The sequence below is a fragment of the Felis catus genome, chromosome C2, assembly GCF_018350175.1.
Source record: "Felis catus isolate Fca126 chromosome C2, F.catus_Fca126_mat1.0, whole genome shotgun sequence".
NCBI lineage: Eukaryota > Metazoa > Chordata > Mammalia > Carnivora > Felidae > Felis > Felis catus.
The window spans coordinates 157063117-157080291 of record NC_058376.1 but is presented as its reverse complement, the minus strand read 5'-3'; the positions used below and the strand labels follow the sequence as shown (position 1 = coordinate 157080291).

At 49.1% G+C, this 17175-nt stretch overlaps 2 long non-coding RNA genes across 2 annotated transcripts; one reads left to right on the top strand and one right to left on the bottom strand.

Annotated features, from left to right (window-relative positions):
• Nucleotides 1-298: 298 nt before the first annotated feature.
• Nucleotides 299-7734, top strand: LOC109491619. Its single transcript, XR_002145117.3, has 3 exons — nucleotides 299-531; nucleotides 1342-3034; nucleotides 5023-7734. It is a non-coding gene; the product is annotated as an uncharacterized LOC109491619 (long non-coding RNA).
• A 2135-nt stretch (nucleotides 7735-9869) lies between these two features.
• Nucleotides 9870-16140, bottom strand: LOC123380204. Its single transcript, XR_006585726.1, has 3 exons — nucleotides 15336-16140; nucleotides 11588-12207; nucleotides 9870-11301 (listed from the first exon to the last, which is right to left on the bottom strand). It is a non-coding gene; the product is annotated as an uncharacterized LOC123380204 (long non-coding RNA).
• Between the last annotated feature and the right edge of the window lie 1035 nt (nucleotides 16141-17175).

The following is a 17175-nucleotide window of genomic DNA, read 5'->3' as shown; positions in this document are numbered from 1 at the left end:
CTCTGCCATCGCCGTGAGAAGAACGTGCCCCAGCTAGCTCGCTGGTCCCCGGAGGAAGAGAGACGTGTGGCACAGACCCGGACCCAAACGGCAGCCTGGAGCCCAAGCCAGCTGATCCCAGCCGACACCAGCCAAACCGCACCGCTCTACGGGGTCTGAGTAGAAGCTCAGCGGTATGTCGCCGAGGCTTCCAGCCGTCCGGTCCCAGCAGTAGCTTATGGACATACAGGTCCACCCTCCAGCCCCTCTTGGAAACATACACAGGAGGAAGGTGTCCGGGAAGAGGCGGCCTCACGGGAATCCTTGTCCCAGGAGACTATTCCTTCCTCGTGTGAGTCTCAATAGTGATGTCATAGTCTCTGTGACTCACCTCTCCCAGGAGGCTTTAGTGTGTTAGTAATAACACTCATTAGCGTTCACCTGGGGTTTTATAAGCAGGAGGTGACAGTGACTGGCAACCATCTTCTGAGGTTTGGGAAAGGCCAGGATTATGACGTCCATTTTGCCAAGAGGAAACAAAAAACAGACAAGGTGGGTCACTCACCAGGACTGGCCCAGGAGGCAGCTGTCTGGAGGAAGCAAGAGAGGAGTTCCTTACACCCGGGGGGAAGTCATATGTGTGCGTTTTAATTTTTATAAACTCTTCATATAAAAGGGATGCATGCCAGTTGTAGAAACATAGGAAAATGCAGAAAGCGTAAAAAAAAAAAAAAAAAAAAAAGTTCCAGGGGTGCCGGGAATTCAGTTGGTTAAGCGTCCGACTTCAGCTCAGGTCACGATCTCGCGGTTTGTGGGTTCGAGCCCCGCGTGGGATTCTGTGCCGGGGGCTCGGAGCCTGGAGCCTGTTTCGGATTCTGTGTCTCCGTCTCTCTCTGCCCCTCCGCCCACTTGCGCTCCGTCTTTCTCTCTCAAAAATAAATAAACATACACAAATTTAAAAAGGAAAAAAAGAAAGAAAAAGGAGCCCCTGGTCAGCAACCTGGGGCCTGGGGCTGCGGGCGGTGCCCTGACTCTTCCAGGCTCCCTCAGGCTCTGCAGACAATTCTGTTCTCAGGGAGAAAGCAGGGGTGGGGCTGGAGCTTTCCATCTGACTGCATCACGACTTGACTCAGCCACCGGACTGGTTGAACTGGGTTAACCCTGGCCGCACTCCCCGCACTCCCGTGTTCCTCTTCCTCCGGGTCGGGCTGAGACCTCCTCCCTCCTTCCTTCCGCCTCTCTCGCCCCAACCCGGAGTGCTCTGGAGCACCTACTGCCCTGCGTTGTAACTTTTCATTTACAAGTCACGAGCCTCTCCTGGATGCAAGCTCCTTGAGGGTTTTACCGTCTTTGTATCTTCAGCAGGTCAGCGCGAGAACGAATGCCAGGAACATCCAGAGTGCGCCAAGAATAGACTGAGGGCTGGGGGTCGATTTGGGAGAAGCAGCCAGGGTTTCTTCTTCATGAATATGTTTCATCGCAGAGTTCCATTGGATTGGAGAAATTACAACTCCGATGATAGGCTCCGTGGTTGGTTGGGGTCCTGACATCACCTATCCCCGTGCCGTGAAGGTTTCGGGTCTTGTTCTCATTTGACTTTACGCCGAGAGCCAAGTCTTAGCCAGAGCAGGATATATATTTTTAAAAAATAAAAATAAAAAATAAAAACCCATCTGCCCAGCTTTCCTTTAAAGCAGTCGTTCTCAAACTGCTCAATACCAGAAGGGTCAGGAGCGCTTGTCGAAACACAGAATGCTGAACTCCACTCCAGAGGTCCTGACTCGGCATTTCTAACGAATTCCCACCTGGTGTTGATGCTGCTGGTCCGGGGACCACACTTGAAGAACTGCTAGTCTCAATGATTTAAGCTGGCTCCTGGATACGGTGACCTCCTCCCAAGTCCGAGGAGCTGGCTCTTTGGCCCGGCTGTGCCACAGCCCGGCTCCGTCCACCCTCACGCCAGGACTGCTCCGTCTCTGCTTTGCGGTCTGCGTAGGCACACGGGGACATTGCGGCCCGTGTCAAAAGGCCACGAGGCCCTGAAAGTTACTGTAGCAGAATCGGAAACCTTACCAGGGTCCCTGCTAGCTTTTAGGAGAAGCACTTGAAGCTTCAGGGAAGAGACGTTTACATCCTGGGAAAACCCCGGCTCCAGCAGCCAAGCTTTGAACAGGAGGCAACAGCCGGGTGTCTCCCCCCCCCCCCTCCAAAGGCCATGGGACTCCCGGCCGTCATCTGTGAGGGGCTCCGTGTACTCTCCACACTGCCTGGTCTGTGCCTCAGCCCACAATCTCTTTCTTTCTTGAGCCTTACAGGAGAAGGTGAGAAGGGCTAAGGTATGCGTTCCCTGTCACAATTAAAATAAAGTCCAAACTCCTGACCGTGGCCTGCCTGGCGCTCAGACCTCCTCTCCCTGCTCTCCAGCTCGTCAGCTCCACTCTGACCCTCTGGCCTCCCCGCTGTCCCTCCAACACCAATCTTTTTCCGTCCTGAATCTCTGCGTTCCCGCTGTCTGCTAAGCCAAGGATCCAGATGGGACACGAGACCGGTGGTTCAGGCGGCCCCTCTCCAGAGAGAGCTTCCTGTTCCCCTTCCATAAGGCAGCCCCACTTCCCACCCATTCCTTCTGTCCCTATCTTCAGAGGACTCGTCACCATCTGACACCATCTCCAGGGTGGAAGTTCCACGAAGGCCACAACCTCGTCTGCCTTTCCCAGCCGTGTCCCCAGCACCTGGACCGTGCCTGGCACATCATACGGGTTCAATAAAGATTTATGGAATGAATCTGTGGCCTCTGCCAGATATACTACGAGAGGCAAGGTCTAGAATCCTTAAGCGACATACCCCAGACCTTGATTCTAAAGTCCAGAGTCTGGCTCCGGGTTTACTGCCTCACAGCTTGTTCAGATGGGAAGAACCGGGATCACAGATGTCACCGCTACTGTCACTCTGGACAAAGCCCTCAACTTGTGTTGCCCTGACCTGCCTCACCTACCAAATGGCTGGATAACATCGGTGTCGCCTGCCCCCAAGACTGTGTCAAGGCTCAGATGAGGTAATTGCTGGGAAAGTGCTCTGCCAGGGAAAAGGCGTTGACAGCTTTGAGGGTTGGGCCGGTTATACTTCTCTGTGCCTTTAAAATCTGCACACGGCATTTAATTTTACACGAGCTTTTCATTCTGGTAGTTTTAAAATAATAAAGCATCGTTGAACTTCTTCATAAGCATAAGGTAAGCCCATTCCAGACTAAAAACAAAATCTAAGGAGTTACATTTGAAAAAGAAATTCTGGCATCTGAGCCCCTGCTGAGAGACTCTTACTTTGGTCGTTTGCCTCCGTTTTGCTACCCATGCACGCACGTGCCCGCCGTCTCCCCAAGGCAGCTGGGCTTTCTGCTTGGCACTAAGGAAATTCAGTGTAAGTTAAAGAACAGTTTGGGGTCTACATCCCTAATCCCAGCAACAGGTGAGGATGTTAAGTGATGTTAGTTGACTTCAGATAAATGGCTGGGTTAGAGAGATCTGAACCCCCCATGTGGCTGAGATGCGGTCTCCCCTGGTCACGTGGGCTTCCAGCTCTCACCTGGTCGGGGAACTGAAGGAGTAAAGTCCTCCTGGAGAAGCCCCTGGGGGTAGGGTTGCCAGTAAACTCTAACAAGTAAAAATAGAAGATGCCCAGTTGCATCTAAATTTCAGGTAAGAGACAAATCAGGTTGTACTATAAGCATACCCCATGAGCTGTCTGGGACATACTTATGCCACAAGAAGTATTCACTGTTTATCTGAAGTGTGGTTCCAGCGTGTGCCCTCTCTTTTACCTGGCAAGCTACCCTCGAGGGCCTGTTCTGATCTTCAAGTCCTCAGCCCTAAGAATGGAGGGGCACGGAGACCGTACTTTTCCTAACCCACTTTACCCTACACGTGAGAAATGCTTTGCTATCAGTCTCCACTCCAATTCCGTTTCCTCCCTTCCCAGGGCTGGCCCGTTGGTCAAGGGCAATGAGTGAATGTAACCTTAGGTAACCCGTCTGCCTGGGCTGTTGCTAAAATGCCGCCCACGCAGCCACCGTCCTTGGAATCAGCAGGGCACTTCCCAAAGCGTGGATGCCAGAAAAATGCTCAGGTCCTAAGACGAACCAGGACAGGAATGTTTTATAGATGTTGGGAGCATTTGATTCTTAGATAAAGGGCCTGGGAGACCCGGAACACTTCCCTGAATGCAGAGCAAAACTCCTGTGTCAGCCTATTCATCTTGGTATTACTAAACACTACCTTTATCACTAATAATACCTCACACCCATGTTGTGCTTTTCATCCAGAGATCTCTACGTACAGTATTAGCATTGAGCAGCTCAGCCCGATGACCCGCGGATTATGTAATTATACAGAGAGCTTCCTCGAGGTAGAAGGGTTGGCCCTTCCTAGAACAGACCTGGATGGCAACTAGGAATAGTTGGGTCCAAACAAACCTGAGCTGGGTGACAGACGTTTCAGTACGTGTCCCCCCCCCCCAACACACACCCTGTTACACTGTTGGCTTCTCAAGTACAAGATTGGTACTATCTTCTTGTTTTTAATCTCCAGCATTTAGCACAATGGCTGGAATACAGCAAGCGCTCAGTAAATGTTTGCTGAGTCAATGGATGAGTGGTGAGCAAACATGTTAACCTGGAAATAAGCTCGGCCTTTCTTCCTCTGCTTCTCTTGCACGTGGGGTGTGAAGCAGTGGCTGTCAGCCCTATGTTGATATGTCCTCAGATCATTTGCTATTTCTGGGCACACGGGCTCTCCTGGTGCTTCCACTCCAGGCTTATCCGCATCTGCGCATCAGAGGACACCCCCAGGCTACTGGAACAGCTTTGGGTCTGCCCCGTATGTCCCACTCCTGCAGCCCTTAACCACAGATGGAGGCGTATAGGCTACCAACTCTCCAACTCTCTCGTCTCTGATGGGGACATGTAAGTGTGACCCATCCTGTGCCAACAGTACCCTCCTAGGGACTTGGCTTGACATCTAGTCTTGTTTGTTTTTCTACCCTTCCCAGGCCTGTTTCTGCACCCTGAGTACCTGTAAAACACCGGGAACACCTCCTAATGAGTCACTTTCACTGGAATATTCCGTCACGATCTGCTTCTGGGGAACCTAGCTTAAAACCGGAACATGTTGATTTCTTGACCGCGGCTCGTTTTCCCTGTCATTCCGACTCTTTTTCCTGCGTCAGCAAAGACTCTTTAATAGAATACAGCCACAGATACAGCAACAAGCACTCTTCCCATTGGATGAGAAGCAATGGAAGACAAGGAGCCATCAAGGCTTTACATCTGTTGGGGCAGAATGTAGAATTTTGGCTTTGAATTTTCTTGAGAAAAGACAGGGCAACAAGGCAAGCTTCTAACTCTTGTGCCCATGAGTGTGTGGCCCTACTTACAGGCTCCCCACTTGGGGGCTCTCTTCAGATAAACCTCTGCAGGAGCCAGAGTGGAGACCAGTGGTCCCTGAACGACTGGCACACACAGGCTGGACCACGTCACCTCCCCCATTTAGAGCAAGGGGACCTTGTAGCAAAGTGGTGGGGGTGGGTGGGTAGGCTGAGTCCACGTGATGAGTGAGTGGCCATGTGTCCTCAAAAAGACTTTTAAAGAGTCAGTTCTCCATTCCCTGGGGCTTTCTCATCCCAAGACTTCCCATCTTTGGAGATCAAGTTCAGATGTCGGGGGTGGGGAGGCATCCCTCTTTCCGTCCAAGGGTTTCAGGCAGAAAAAAATGGAATGGCATTTAATAACTTCCCTCACTGCACTATAAAGACAATGGCAGGGTTAGGTGTTCCTGAGCTCTCTGGGATTTTATTAGTTTGTTATACTTCAAAGGGCTCTGGTGGTGCTGCCATAACCTACTTCGGAGGAAAACATTTATTATTAACATTGGTTTAACACTTAACTTTCTAGGGTATTTGTGGATGGCACAGTCATACATCTGCCTTTTTATAGTGCTTCGCAGCAGAGCACAAGACCTCTGGCTGACACCTCATACATCATCAAAATTAAGACCTCTAGGCAAACAGGGTAAAGTAGGGCGGGGGTGGGATGGGACAGCAACTTGGGATGACTCAAATGGTTTCCCAGTTAACTTTCCTTTAGAGAGAGACTGTTTCCATTAAGGAGCAAATTATTCTTCACTTTAAGACACCCTTGTTTCCTTGGCAACCCACAACAACTTGAAAGGAAGGGTCCACCGTGGCCCTACAGCCAAGTGATGCCTCCTACCTGGCTGGCAGCTGGTGGAGATTAACCCAGACGTGGGGTCAGCCAGCCAGGGATCAACCCCCCACCTCCTTGGCATTCGACCCCCTGGCTCTCCTGTGCTAAGGCCAGAAGAAATCTGGAAAGCAGCAGGTCAGGATGACAGCAAGCTCTCCATCTTTTATAACCATAAACTGTATCCGCATCATGTCAGAATCCTTGCTGGAGACTCAGAAAATGATGGCAGAAAACTATCAACAAAAGAAGAGAACGACTCATTTCTTTTTTCCTGACTCCCCTTCTTGGTCCAGCACTGGCTGACGTTTGGTCATCGCTCTGGCCTGTCTATAAAAACACAAGGGACCATAACTGTATGGTTTCATATGCTCTCACGCCCACGAGCCTTTCTCACTCAAATTCGGCAAATGGGGCGAGCAAGGAGCGAGGCGTTTTCGGGGGTTCTTTAGTAGAGATCATGTTGGCCCAACTTGACGAGGGTCATAAACTCTACTTTGTACAAAGGATCCTGATCTTTATTTTGAGAGGAACGACAATTATAGTCCCTGAGACCTGAGACCAACAGCATTTTTGAGGAGGGAAAAGAAAAGAACCGTGAAGACGAAGATGTGCTGAGAAGTGGGCAAGCACCCCCAAATGGCCGTTTGGGGGAATTCTCGCCTGAGGCGACATGAGACCTTGCGTCTTTCCCACTGGCGAAGCGGCCGCTGTTTGCTCCGAGCTGTCAAGAGTCAACCGTGTGGAGTATGGAACGTGACGCCAGTCCATCTGCTGGGGGCCTTGTCTTCTTTTGTCAATGGTGTGACATCAGCAGCGCCGCTTGGCATTTGCACCGCGCATCGAATCCGTGCCTGTTGGTTTCCAAACATCGTGTCCGGAGAGAACTAGAGTGTATTACAGCGCAAACAAGGAATCAGGGGACGGGAGAGGACTCGGCCCCACGCGGGCGCTGCTCCATACAAGCGTCCAAAAGGCACTGTGGGACAGAAGATGGGAAGAGCGGAGAAAGCCTTCGGCGTTCTGGAAAGAGGAACAACACCAGCATGGGGAAGCGCGGCTGGTCGGTCAGGATGACGAAAGCAGTTGCGTTAAGTCACAGCTTCCCTGCACGGGTGTTCTTTCTCCAAGTCTGGATGTCCAATCGGTACTGGTCAGGACCCCCAGTTGTGGTACACTTGTTCTTAACTCCTGAACGACGGGACACAGTCTGCAGGAACACGTATTAATACAAACTGTGTATTTAATGCACATGACACAGAATTCTTTGTGGTGTCGGATCCGGGGTTTTCATGCCGAGAGAGGGAAGACACAGCTACATTTGACATCGCTCTTGTTTGGATGGCTAATCAGAGAGCACACACTACTCTAGAGGAAAGGTAAGTCGTTTTGTTGGCCAAAAAATGGCTGAACAGGGGTGCAGGCACCTGAGAGGCTCAGTCCGTCAAGTGTCCAACTTCGGCTCAGGTCATGATCTTGTGGTTCATGGGTTTGAGCCCTGCATGGGGCTCTGTGCTGATGGCTCAGAGCCTGGAGCCTGCTTCGGATTCTGTGTCTCCCTCTCTCTCTGCCCCCTCCCACTCACAGTCTGTCTGTCAGTCTGTCTCTCTCTCTCAAAAATAAATAATAAAAAAAAAAATGGCTGAATGGGACTAGACTGTTCAGTGACTGATAAACCAATTAGGGCCTATCTATGTAAGGCCACTGGGCAACTCTTCAACCTCTTCATCTTCCAGGACCTTGTGCAAAGTGCTTATCGGATTTTTCACTTCCTTCCTGTGCGCCCCACCCCAAGCCCTCCACTCCCTTCCCTTCCCCCGTTCCTTGCCCTCTCCTGTGTAGGAAAGCACCAACAGGGAGTTATCACAGCCCTCCACCCTGGCTGGCTCTCCTCCTTCCTCCCTGCTGATATAGGCAGGCCAGTGTTGTGGATGCAAAGGGTGACCAGATGAACCTGCTCAGCGATGCCTTCCTGCTTTCCTAGCGGCAGGTGGGGAATGCTTCTGAGTCACATTGAGAAAGAGGAGATGTGGGGGTGGCAAAGGGACACGGTTTCTAAAAACATAGCCTGGAGGTACAGCTGGGTCGTGTGTGTGTGTGTGTGTGTGTGTGTGTGTGTACCGTTTACTAAGGGACAAGAGAAACCAAGCCAGGGTTTCACTGGGGGGGTTCCTGCAATTCCCAGGCTCCTGAGTCTAACAGCAGCTGGGAGGAAGGGGCTTCCCCAGACCCCTGCTGCCCTGTCCTGACTTATTGGGGCCCACACCCCCCAAAGCCTCCCAGTGTGAACCTCACCGCCCCTCCCCCATCATTTTTAAAGTGTTGCTAAGCCCCTTAACCCAGGTTTGAGCAAAGGTAGCATTCTGAAGAAGTAAAGTTATGGGTTCCCGTGGGAAGGGAAGGGAAAGACTCCTCAACCCGGATGTATAAACCTGAATACAGACACAAGAGGAAAAAATGTGTGAGTCCCCACCCCCCGGCCAAATGTTCCCTTGATTTATCCTGAGAAGCAGTTTAGCCTCGTGGCCAGGGGTATGGACGGCAGGACCACGCTGCTTGGGTCTGCTTCTCGCCTCTGTCATCGGCAGGTGCTGTGACCCTGGGCAAGTCATTTAACCTCCCAGCGCATCAAGTTTTGTATCTGAGAAATGGGGTAATAACTTACCTGCTGTGGGCGCCTGCCAAGAAGTCTCAGTGAGTTCAAACACATAAAGCACTTGACCCAGTGCCAGGTCACTGTAGGCACTAAGTGTTAGCTCTCACATCCCACCGTCCCGACGGGCAGGGCCAGGTCCGTGGGTGAGCACAGCCCCCACTTCATGCTTTGCTGTCACCATCTTGAAATTCTCAATAATTTTATCTTTGAACTTGTGTTTTCTAAGAGGAGTCAATGAGACAATGGAGCGTGCACGTCAGCAGAGATGTGTGAACAATATGAGTGTCTGTTGTTCCCCGCTGCCCCATCTCAAATAGCGTTTTCAACGTCACGTGAGCACCAAGTTCCCACAGACCCACAATGAATACAAGGGAAGCGTGTTACCAATAAGACTGGCTAAGCGGGGGGCGGGGTGGGGGAGCTAAGCTTTCTGTCCAACCACAACTGGCCTTGACTGCAGAAAGAAGACAGTGGGGTTCCAAGAAAGGCCAAGGAAACCTATCTCAGTCTTGGGTTGTTTCCTGGTAATAACCAACCACGGACACCGAAAGTGAGGACATGGAAGGAATGGTAAGGATAGGGCAATCATAGAATCTTCTCCTTTCAATCCTTCCCCACTCATCAGCAAGGGAAAGGTACAGACAGTTGGTAGAATGTGTGTTTCAAGAAGTGAAATAAGAACAGCGAGCACATTTCCATTATTCTGAGAGGAATGAAATATATTGTGTATGCATTATGAAGTAGGAGATATGAACTGTGTCGTTTTGGTGATTCCACATCTGAGTTAAAAGCTGTTGCAGGTGCGTTTAAAACTGCCATCGTGTAACAGAAAGATGAATGGTCTGGGCGCCTGGGTGGCGCAGTCAGTTAAGCGTCCGACTTCAGCCAGGTCACGATCTCGCGGTCCGTGAGTTCGAGCCCCGCATCGGGCTCTGGGCGGATGTCTCGGAGCCTGGAGCCTGTTTCCGATTCTGTGTCTCCCTCTCTCTCTGCCCCTCCCGCGTTCATGCTCTGTCTCTCTCTGTCCCAAAAATAAATAAAAACATTAAGAAAAAAAAATTTTAGAAAGATGAATGGTTAAATCCATGCTAATAATCAATATTTTATTCATTTATTTATTCATTCACCCATCTATTCACTTACTTAGTTTTTTTGTGTTTTGGGTTTTTTTGCTTAGAACAGCATTATATGGCGAATAAAAAACATCACGACAACTCAGAGGCCACAGAAGAAAGGTAAAAGCCTTCTATCTTAGTCCCTTTAATGATAGTTTTCCTGCTTTTTTTGAACAGGGGGTTCCACATTTTCATGGGCAAGTCACTTAACCTCCCAGGGCGTCAAGTTTTGTGTCTGAAAAATGTCACACGGGGCCTTGTAGATGATGTAGCAGGCAGTGCCCACAAGCTGACTCCTTGCTGTGGCTGCCTGTGAGCCTCTCATTCCGTGGCATTTCTCTCGCGGCGGGGACACGTTAAAGACAGGGGGTGGGGAGGCAGAAAGAGGGCTGCTGAGGTACTGTCAGCTGGGGTCTGACATCCCAGCGGCCCTTAATTCCCCCGGAGAGGCCTTGGAGGCCCCTGGCAGCCTGTGAACTGCACTGCCCCCCTCTGAGAGAATACACGGGATCCACCCGCCCCCAACCACGGCCCTCGTCCCTTCCCGTGTTCACCACATGTCAGGTCTGAAAGGGAATTCCAGCCCCAGGAAGGGCAGGGGATCCCGAAGAGCCACGTTGTGCAGGTGGGCGTCGTCAGCCCGGCCCCAGGCCCGAGGACCAGCCTGGTGCCTCGATTTGAGTGGCAGGAGGAGAGCGACGCCGTCACTTCTCTTCCCGGGATCAAAATCAGACAAATCTCCTGTTTGGCTTACCAGGCAGTAAGTGGATCGCACCAGTGAATGTCAGTGCGAATTACAGCCCCAGCCTCCTGTCGTCAGCTTTGCGCGACTGCTTGTCACTTTAATGCAAAGAGACGGCACGGAGCTGATAACAAGCCAGAAGGGTGGGGGACTGGAGGCGGTGGCTGCGATGGGGACAAGGAAAATGCTTGTTGGAGAGGCGGATTCCAGACAGTGAAACCCAGAGCAATGATTTCCTTGAGTGCCTGCTGGAGAGGGGGCGTTTAAGGCTGTTGGGTGTGTAGACAATGCTTCTTAGACATCCATGAAACCCAACAGTTGTCTCGTCCGTTAAGTTACCCACCCATTCCCCCTCCATCCGTCTGCATATCCACCCGTCCGTCTGTCCATCCACCAATCGCCCATTCTCATCTGCTAATGGGAGCTGGCCTCGGCCTCTCAGCACACTGGGATCCGGAGGGACTCGCGGGGCCTCTGTCTGCCGCTTGCAGCCACTCTCCAAGGGTTGCCACTAAAAAGAAGCTTGGTGAACTCTTGGGAGTGAACACCTCATTTCCTAGAAAAAAAAAAAATGTGGGCTTCAGGGTCTTTTAATTTTGTCTGAAACAGCCCAGGGGTGGCCCAAAAGCTCCAGATCTACCCAATTAAGTTTCTCTTTTAAAAATGTTCGTTTGTTTATTTAATTATAAGTTTATTTATAAGTCTATTTATTTTGAGAGAGACAAAAACAGCATGGAGCCCAACGTGGGGCTTGATCCCGTGAATCATGAGATCATGACCTGAGCCAAAATCAAGAATTGCGGACTCAGCCGATTGAGCCAACCAGGTGCCCCTTAAGTTACCTTTTCTAAGCTGGTGGGTGAACGTTAGTTGCTGTTTTAGCGACCCTTTACCGAGAGTTAAGATGTCCTTCCAGCAAGCTGAAGAGGAAGCTTTGTATTTTGCAGGCCAGGGTTTGAGTGTGTCCATCTGTCTTGAAGCCCAAGAGGGACAGCTGACAGTAATATTCAGTCTCATCACATCTTCACCTACATTAAACATTTGAGGAACTGATGCAGTCAAAAGAAGAATCCAGGCCTTCCTAGGGCTGTGCTAGCGAGTTAGTATCTGAGGAATTAGACAAGGGGCCAAGAAGGTGATGATATGGGACACGCATCTTGTATATCTTCTCAGGTTGCTCAGTGACTTTGTTTCCTTTCTTGGCTGGTGCCCCACTCGTTCCTGGATGCTTTCCACTTTTGGACTTGGATGAAATTCCTCACTGCGGGGTGTGGGGTCTGGCTTCCTGGACGGTTACCAAGGCCTGGATAAATCAGGGAGCTAGCTCCCCATGGGGCAAATACTAGGAGATAGAAGGTGGGAGCGAGGCAGATAAATTCCTCCACTTTCCTTTCTCCCGTGAACAACACTGGATTATGATTCCTTCCTGCTTTTCCAGAGAAGCTAGAAGCTGGTTCAGTATCTGCAAATCAATCAATGTGATACATCACATTAATAAAAGAAAGGATAGGAACCACATGATCCTCTCAACAGATGCAGAAAAAGCACTTGACAAAATACAGCATCCTTTCTTGATAAAAACCCTCAAGAGAGTAGGGATAGAAGGATCATACCTCAAGATCTTAAAGGCCATATATGAAAGACCCACCACTAATACCATCTTCAATGGGGAAAAAGTGAAAGCTTTCCCCCCAAAGTCAGGAACACAACAGGGATGTCCACTCTCACCACTGTTGTTTAACACAGCGTTGGAAGTCCTAGCCTCAGCAATCAGACAGCACAAAGAAATAAAAGCATCCGAATTGGCAAGGAGAAAGTCAAACTTTCACTCTTTGCAGATGACATGATTCTATGTGGAAAACCCAAAAGACTCCATCCAAAAACTGCTAGAACTGATACGTGAATTCAGCAAAGTCACAGGGTATAAAATCAATGTATAGAAATAGGCTGCATTTCTATACACCAATAATGAAGCAGCAGAAAGAAAAATCAAGGAATCAATCCCATTTACAGTTGCACCAAAACCCATCAAATATCTAGGAATAAACCTAACCAAAGAGGTGAAAAATCTGTACACTGAAAACTATAGAAAGCTTATGAAGGAAGTTGAAGAAGACACACAAAAAAATGGAAAAACATGACACGCTCACGATTGGAAAAACAAATATCGTTAAAATGTCGATACCACCCAAAGCAATCTACATATTCAATGCAATCCCTATCAAAATAACACCAGCATTCTTCACAGAGCTAGAACAAACAATCCTAAAATTTGCATAGAACCAGAAAAGACCCCGAAGAGCCAAAGCAATCCTGAAAAAGAAAACCAAAGCTGGAGGCATCACAATCCTGGACTTCAAGCTGTATTAGAAAGCTGTAATCACCAAGACAGTATGGTTCTGGCACAAAAACAAAGACACAGATCAACGGAACAGAATAGAGAACCCAGAAATGGACCCACAACTATCTGGTCAACTAATCTTTGACAAAGCAGGAAAGAATAGCCAATGGAAAAAAGATAGTCTCTTCAGCAAATGGTGCTGGGAAAACTGGACAGTGACTTGCAAAAGAATGAACCTGGACCACTTTCTTGCACCCACAAAAATAAATTGAAAATGGATGAAAGACCTAAACATAAGAATGAAAGCCATCAAAATCCTAGAGGAGAGGGGTGCCTGGGTGGCTTAGTCGGTTAAGTGTTGAACTTCAGCTCAGGTCATGATCTCGTGGTTTGTGAGTTTGAGACCCACATTGGGCTCTGTGCTAACAGCTCAGAGCCTGGGGTCTACTTCAGATTCTGTGTCTGCCCCTCTCTCTGCCCCTCCCCTGCTCATGCTCTGTCTCTCTCTGTCTCTCAATAATAAATAAATGTTTAAAAAAAATTTTTTTTAGATCCTCGAGAAGAAAACAGGCAACAACCTCTTTGACCTCAGCTGCAGCAACTTCTTACTTGACAAAAGCAAAAATGAACTACCGGGACCTCATCAAGACAAAAAGCTTCTGCACAGCAAAGGAAACAATCAGTAAAACTAAAAGGCAATCAACGGACTGGGGGAAATATTTGCAAATGACATATCAGATAAAGGGTTAGTATCCAAAATCTATAAAGAACTTATCAAACTCAACACCCAAAAAACAAATAACCTAGTGAAGAAATGGGCAAAAGACATGAATAGACACTTTTCCGAAGAAGACATCCAGATGGCTACCAGACACATGAAAAAATGCTCAACATCACTCATCATCTGGGAAATACAAATCAAAACCACAATGAGATACCACGTCACACCTGTCAGAATGGCTAACATTAACAACTCAGGCAACAACAGATGTTGGCAAGGATGTGGAGAAAGAGGATGTCTTTTGCACTGCTGGTGGGAATGTAAACTGGGGCAGCCACTCTGGAAAATAATATGGAAGTTCCTCAAGAAAATTAAAACTAGGATTATCCTATGACCCAGCAATTGCACAAGTATTTATTTATCCCAGGGATATAGATGTGCTGTTTCAAAGGGGCACATGCACCGCAATGTTTATAGCAGCACTATCAACAACAGCCAAAGTATGGAAAGAGCCCAAATGTCCATCAACTGATGAGTGGATAAAGAAGATGTGGTATAGGGGCGCCTGGGTGGCGCAGTCGGTTAAGCGTCCGACTTCAACCAGGTCACGATCTCGCGGTCCGTGAGTTCGAGCCCCGCGTCAGGCTCTGGGCTGATGGCTCAGAGCCTGGAGCCTGTTTCCAATTCTGTGTCTCCCTCTCTCTCTGCCCCTCCCCCATTCATGCTCTGTCTCTCTCTGTCCCAAAAATAAATAAACGTTGAAAAAAAAATTAAAAAAAAAAAAGAAGATGTGGTATATATATACAATGGATTATTACTCAACGATGAGAAAGAATGAAATCTTGCCATTTGCAACAACGTGGATGGAACTAGAGTGTATTATGCTAAGGAAAATAAGTCAGTCAGAGAAAGATAAATATCATATGGTTTCACTCATATGTGGAATTTACGAACAGATGAACATAAGCGAAGGGAAGCAAAAATAATATAAAAACAGAGAGGGAGACAAACCATAAGAGACTCTTGAAGACAGAGAGCAAACGGAGGGTTGCCGGTGGGGGGAGGGGGGAGCGTTGGGGGGGATGGGCTAAATGGGTGAGGGTCATTAAGGAGGGCACTTACTGGGATGAGCACTGTTACAAGTAAGTGATGAATCACTAAATTCTATTCCTGAACTCATTATTACACTATATGCTAACTAACTTGGATTTAAATTAAAAAAAAAAAAATGAAAAGAAAACCAGAAGCAGGGAGTAACAGTGTTGACACCGGAGTGAAAAACAACTCATGAGAAGAAGGAGGAAAAGAGGGGAGCTCAGTGGGGATGGGGTAGCATCAGGTCCCCCGTGACCCAATGAATAAAAGGGGACCTCCGTATTCCTGGAGGCCTTGTTCTAGATTCCAGGTCCCCAACTTGGCCCCCAAATTAGGGATAATTTCCACTGTGGAGACCGAGCTCCTGCGATGATTCAGTGTTATCTTCATAGCAGAAATAATTAAAGAGAGTAGCAAGGACAGCTTTTGGTACCAGCCCACTGGTCATCTATGCTGCGTAACAAAGCGCCCCAAACGTCCGTGAGCAGCGATCATCTCTTGGAGCTTCTGTGGGTCAGGACTCGGAGCAGCTTGGCCGGGTGGAGCTGGCTCGGGTCTCTCGTGAAGTTGAGGCCCGATGTTGGCCGGGGCTGCGGTCAACCGAAGGTCTGACTGGAGCAGGAGGATCCAATTCTGACTCATCTCCCTCGCTCGGCTGCTGGCAGGAGGCCACAGTCACTCCCCATGAGGCCCTCTCCCGGGGCTGCTTGAGTGTCCTCACAACATGGTGGCTGGTGTCCTCCAGAGCGGGCAAGCCAAGAGACCACAACAGAAGCCACCATGCCCTTTATGACTTAGCTTCCGAAGTCACACACGGCCCTCCCCTACTCTGTTGGTCACACAGAAGGCCCAAATCCAGTGCAGGCAGAGCACACACAGGGCATAGATACTGGGAGGCGAGGATCCTGGGGGAAGGAGGAGGAGCTGGGGAGACTGGACCACAATAGCAGCCTGGAACTCCAGAGCCGGGCGAGTTTTTAGAGACGTCTGCTTCAGCAAGCTCACTGAGTAGCTGAGAACCCAAAGGTCAGCGACATTCAGCAGCTGGTTCCAGGGCTCAGTGAGTCTTCTGTTCACACTTAATTCAGGACTCAGCGGTGTTTGCAGGAAGCACATTTTATGAGGCCCTGGGAGGGTTGTAGCCAGGGTCAGCCAGCATCACGGCACTGACCGACGAAGGAAGTCAGAAGTGATGCTTTTGTTTTTGTTTTTTTAAATGTGTATCTTGAGAGAGAGAGAGAGAGCCCAAGCAGCGAAGGGGCAGAGAGAGAGACAGAGAGGGAGAATCCCAAATGGGCTCCTCACTGCCAGCGTGGAGCCTGATGTGGGGCTCAAACTCACGAATCATGACCTGAGCCGAAGTCGAGAGTCAGATGCTTAACCGATTGAGCCACCCAGGAGCCCCCAGAGGTGATGCTTTAAGCAAGAACTTCCAGATGAATCCAATGCAAAGCTGATGACGCGAGTTCCCTCGCTCACTCCAAATATATTTATTGAGTGCTTACCTCAGCCTGGCACTGTTCCGGCACTCCAGCAAGCGAACGTGGCCTCCCACGGGCCTCACAGTGCAGGGGGAGAGGCAGACGTGCATTGCACAGCCCCACAGACGATGGAAGTATCACGAGTAGGACAAGTGTTTTGAAGGGGAGGGTAGCGGCACCGAGCGTGGGGTATCGAGTCCGTTCCAGCCAGGAAGGCTTCAAGGAAGTGGTGATTCAATTATCACTTGACAGCCTGGAAGTGAGTTCCACCGTCGAGATACTGGATGTTGTTCATGATTGGTTTCACAAATATTGTATTTTCCACCTCCAGGAGTTTTATTTGGGTGTTCTTTTATATCTTCCATTTCTCTCACGGTCGAGTTCATGTTTTGCTTTAACAGCCTTGATGACTGATAAGATTTATAGTTAATAATATAAGTATAAAGATGATTATCTCCTGAGAATTATAAAAATGCAATTTAATAAGTGTATAATTTATAATGATATAAATATAAATTAGAATATGGTAATTGATCCGGTTTATAACGGCTATCTTCCTATCCTCCCCTGCTGTTTCCATCATCCCTGCCACTTCTGGACCTGTTTCTTTCTTTTTTTCCCTCCCGGTTACAAGCCGCGTTCTCTTGCTCGTTTGCACGCCTGTTAATTTCCTACTGGAGGCCAGGTAATGGTAAATTTACAGTACCCGATTTTGTTTTATTCCTTGAAAGAGTGTTGGACTTTGTTCTGGCACACCGTTACTTGGAAACAGTTTGATCCTTTTGGGGCTTG